The following is a 5,585-nucleotide window of genomic DNA, read 5'->3' as shown; positions in this document are numbered from 1 at the left end:
CTGGGATGGAAAAGACAGTAAGAATTTGGTCAGATCACCATATCTTTCCATTGTGCCTTTAGAACAAAAGGAAAGAAAATACCTCTTTGGCTTACAGAGAAAATACATTGAGAAATGAAGTACAACCCCTCACAGTGCTGGGCACAGAGCAGGTGCTCGGTAAATAAATAATGTACTTGTTTGCTAAGTAACGTTTGACTTGAATTGCCTCGAAGCACTTTGTGTGATCCAGTGGTATTTATGGACCTCCCAGGCACCGCCCTGCACCAGCTTTCTCAAAGTAGTGTCTCCACACAGGCAAGCCTTTTATTCCCCAGTAAAACAAAAAGATGGTGATAAATATTCAGTATCTTAAAAATTTAAGTAAGTATGCAGTGTCCTACCTCTCACTCACATCTGCAGATGATCTTTGTTCCTTGGAGAGGAACAAAATGCTTTAGTGAATGGTAGCACATTCTCTCTCCCTTTGCTTGTATAGACCTGACCTAACTTAAAAATAAATGTTTAGTTAAGATGATCTCCAACTTAACCTCTCTGAAGGCATAGGAAACTGGATCAGGGGTAGCTGTCCCTGGCTATAGGCTGGAGTATCTTGATGTAGGTGAAGCAGTGTTCCTAAAGGGTAGTCCTTTCCTGTTCACCAACTGGTTGTGTTCATGCCTTTTAGTACTTGGGCAAGTATTCAGCAAGTCAAAGTCTGTGGGGTAATAGGTACATTGAATAATAGGGATTGGATTTTAATTTTTCTCTTAAACTAACGTAACACATTAAGATGCTTGTAACTGATTGAGTGAGTTTGGTTCAGCATTCAGCACTATGGCTAATGATAACAATTCATAAAAAGCATGTAGGGGTATTCACTGGGATAGACTGATGGCTGTGCTTACAAAATGTGGCTGCTCCCTTTCATTTCCCTGGGGTAATCTAGTTCAAAAGCTTTCAGGTTGTGGATTGGTAAATTGACCTACCAGGAACCAGTGAAAGGAGGCTGATATTGGTATTTAAATCCTATCTCTTATTTAATATGTAAACTTGGGGAAACATCTTCCCTTCCTTTAGAATTAATTTCTTAATCTTGTAAAACTGTGATGCCAGCGTTTTCGCTGGTGTCCTCGGATTGTCAGTAAGGCTAAAAGTAGAGAATATGCCCCAAATTCTAAGCCCCAAGAACTGCAGCTACTGGGGCCCACAAGCTCCTTGCAGGGTTTTCTGAGAGACGTTATTCCAACAGGCTTGAACTCACTGCTTCGCTGTCGCTTGACCCCTGCTGACCTTAGAAAACTGAGAAGAGAGTCATTGAGGGGAAGAAAAGTGTTCATTTCCTCTCTTCATCTCCTCTGTTAGAAGCAAGAAAGAGAAGTCCAAGAGAATCATTCATAAATGTGGGGGTGTCCAGAAAGGGCAGGCAGACACTTCATTCCATGGTTGAGTGCCTGCTTAGTTAGCGGAGCTGGTGACCTGCCTTTGAGCTGCTAGGGGTGTGTGTGTGTGTGTGTGTGTTCATACATGGGCACGTATGTGTGACCTTGAGTTTAAAAAAAATTAATGGCAGTTACTTACAGGATAACTTGAAATCAGGAGAGACTGGGGTAGGATCGAGGTCATGAGGAAACACAAGGTCATGAACTTGCATGTTGGGGAAAGGACTATCAGGTGGAGAGGTCACCAGGATTTCTCACTGCCCCTCCTTGCCCCCATTAACATGGGCCCCTTTTCAAGAGATACTGACATGGTTCTTCATTGCAGACCTAGGAACTGGCCACAGGGTATAGGTGAGGTTGGGGTGTTAAATAATTAAATGGGGTCATTAGACTGAGGGGACTCTAATGCCCTGGGTTCCTAAATCTAACTCAGAATTTAAAAGAAAGTAAAACTTAAGTTCAGCCAATCACAGGCAGCCAAATGGGCATTAACTGTATTGTCTTGAACTTCCCACTGGGGTAATTCAAATAAAGCAGTTGCTCAAACTTCAACCAAGCAAACAAGTTCTTTGATTCACCTCATAAAAATGTCCCCTATGTCTCTTTGTCAGAGCTCTGAACTACTTCTGGTTTGGAGCTGCCTGATTCATGAATTGCCATCTGCTCTAATACACTCTTTAAAAGTTTAACATGCCAGAGGTTTTCTTGTAACAGGGGCAATTATCTCTAGAGCAATTCCCCAGTGAGGGACAAAGGAATGTGGTGCAATAATGTCAGCTGGGGTCAGCCAGAGATGTGGCCAAATTTCTCAAGGAGCTTCCAGTGTCAAGAGCTGCTTCACGGAGGGAGCATGTTGGAGAAGGTGAAGCATGGTGGAGCCAGAGACAAGCAGATGGGGCAGTGCAGGAGAGGTCTGCGACCTCACTGTCCTGCCCCAACACTCAAGGAGTAGCTCAGGGAAGAGGGAGGAAAGGGAAGGCATGTGATAAAGACTACACCCGTGGCTAGGGGAAGGGAAAGGAAGTTTCGAATGAGATACAACATGAAATCTTAATGAAACAAAGAGTCTAAGAAAACATGGAATAGGGCTCAGATGTTATTAGGGAGGGTTTGATCTTGGATTGTTGGGGACAGACATTGGAAGAAAATATTGAGACTCTTTAATACCACCTCCCTGGTTATAGTCCACTGTTCTTTCTGCTGTATGGTGCTACCCGCTGACATTCTCTAAATGTCTTCACTCTGATAACCTCATCTTAAATATTTGATTCCACCTCGATCCCATACCTCAATTTTACAAACTCTTGGAATTTGTGTCAAATCTTGCCTCTTCCCAGAAGTCTTCCTTAATAACCCCAGGTCCACATTCCTCCCTATCTTTCCCTCATTGCCCTCCACCATTTCAGCATTTTCTAGAATCCATTCTTGCTTTTCATTCCAATCTGCCACACCCTAGTTCAGGACCCAGTCTAATCCTCCCCCGCATGGTTGCCATACACTGCTAGAGGACAACTGGCTGAGGCCCTGCTGCATTTGGCAAGCCACCCGCTCTGAAACAGGGTGGCGTCAGCCCAGAGGGGCATCATTTTCTCCATTGCTTAAGGGCTCTCTTAGTTCACCAGGTGTGCATAGGGTACTGTAGGCTCAGAGGGAGTGTCTCTCCCTAAGTTGCACAAAGGTGACCCTGTATTTCCTAACCACCTCGATCCCACAACAATCTCTTCTCATTTGAAATTGTCCTATGCATAACTGACATTAATTTTTTTTTTTTTTTTTAACTCAAGCAAATCTCCTTTTCTACATAAAAGCCGCGCTCTAGGACATCATCAACATCATGTGTATTGGGTACTGTCAAAGGGCTAAGATGAAACAGCCTGGATGTGGAGTGTGAAGAGAAATAAAAAGCTTCCTAGCACCACGAATCTCAAACCACCTTCATGTGCACACAAATCACTATTGGATCTCATTAAAATGCAGATTCTGATTCAGAAGGTCTGGGTGAGACCTGAGATTCTGAATTTCTAGCAAGTGCCCAGGTGATGCTGATGTTGTTAGTCCAAGGACAGCACTGTAAGTAGCAGTAAGTAACATTTAATTTAATACACTGTGAGTAGCATTTAATTTTCACAAAGATCCCTCTAGGGTTATTATTATTATTACAATTTTTTAGAGACAAGTTCTCGCTCTCTCACCCAGGCTGCAATACAGTGGTGTGATCCTGGGCTCAAGCTATCTGCCCTCCTGAGTAGTTGGCACTATGAGTGGGCACCACCATGCCACCATGCCTGGCTAATTTTTTTATTTTTAATTTTTTTGTAGCGATGGGGTCTCCCTGTGTTGCCCAGGCTGGTTTTGAACTCCTGGGCTCAAGCAATCCTTCTGCCTTGACCTCTCAAAGTGCTGGGATTACGGGAATAGGGATTTAAATTCATGTCTGCTGATTCAAGAGTCTTTTTTAACCACTATGGTGTATTCTCTCTAGAAGGACTGGAGAGGAGAGAATGGACTTGAGGGAGGAATTTCATTCAGGAAGTAAAACAAGAAAACTTGGGGATGGGTTGGCCTTGATCTTCTCAGCAGAGTTGGTGAGAAGGTCACTTAGCTCTGGTGGTGGGAATGAAAAGCCTAAGTGATCTGGGGGAATTGCGGGTAGCTGCAGAGGGCAATGTGCTGGAGGAGGAGCAAAAAGGGCTGCCAGCAGAAGGGAGCACCCAGATGAAGCTGGGAGGATTGAACTTGCCAAAGCACTAAATCAGTGATTTCCAAACTTCACAGTAGAATCACTTGGGGCTCTTTTAAAAGTTCAGGTTATTCCCCAGGCCAATTAAGTTACAATCTCAGGCAAGGACACAAACTTCAATAATTTTTGAAACTACCCAGTAATTCCAAAGTACAGATTATTTTGGGAACCAGTGCTGTGGATGATTAGCTTATAGTGCTAAAGGGGCAAATCTTGCATTGTTTTAAATAACCCAAGGAGCATTGAATAAATGGTTTTGGCATTTTGCATAGTTCAGAGTTTGGCAAACTGTTTCTGTATAAAGTCAAATGGTAAAACAAACAAACAAACCAAAAACAACAACAAAAAATTAAGCTTTGTGGGCCAAGAGGCAAAACTGAGAGTGTCATGTAAGTACTTACATAACAGGAGAAGAAAACAGATTTCCACACATTTTTTTAATTGGTGAAATTTGAAACTTTATGAATACTGTACTTGGAATTTTATATAATTTTATGTGTTATAAAATGTTAGAATTCTTTTGATTTTTGCAGTCATTTAAAAATGTAAAAATCATTCTCAGCTTGCAGGCTGTATAAAAATAGGCAGTGGCTGGCTTTGTCCCCCCATGTTGTAATTTGCTGACTTCTAGTGTAATTAATGACATACCTTGTGATGAATCCAAAGAAGCCATCAAAAATATGCATCTCCATAAAAATAAATCAGTATTCAAATGAGTGCTTGATTGACCTACAACAAAACTGGCCTTTGAAAAAAATTCATTGCATTTTCTATGGACAAAGTGCAAATTGAATGACAACATTTTGAGGCAAAGCCTACTTTAACTCATATTTCCATAATAAATCAAAAATAGCTGGTTGAAAACATAGATGACTTACATAGAATCTACAACATAGATCACTGTTTTCTGTAAATAACTCAAAATACTTTAAAAATATATTCTAAAAGTATAAATAGTATTTTGATTTATTTTGAAACCATTTTGGTGTTTCACTAGATGTCAGCTCTCCTCAAGGCCTCAAATTGTTAAAGATTCCTAGCTGTTGAGTACAGCTGCCTTGTGCTTGTAATGTTTACATTTGGATGCCAGGATTATAGGTCAAAAAATGGTAATTTTCTGGAAATGTTGTTTGTGTAATCAGGTGGATAATCTGAAATACTTTAGAGAGGCTATGGAAATCCCTCTACTGTCTTTAGGCATTTTACATCCAGAACCTTCTGAATTATTGCATTAATAACTTCAATAGTTTCTTATTAGCAAAAAGCACAGTGAGGAAAACAAAACTAAAGAGAAAAAGGAATGTTAGCACCTGCAGGTCTAAATATTGTATTTCCAATTTATTTACTAATGGATAGTTGTTTTTTTTTCCCTTATGTATAGAAAATTTCGAATGGAACCAGAGGTTACCAGAAACGTCCCCGAT

The sequence above is a fragment of the Papio anubis genome, chromosome 6 (assembly GCF_008728515.1).
Source record: "Papio anubis isolate 15944 chromosome 6, Panubis1.0, whole genome shotgun sequence".
Classification (NCBI taxonomy): Eukaryota; Metazoa; Chordata; class Mammalia; order Primates; family Cercopithecidae; genus Papio; species Papio anubis.
Note: the sequence above shows the minus strand (reverse complement) of the source record.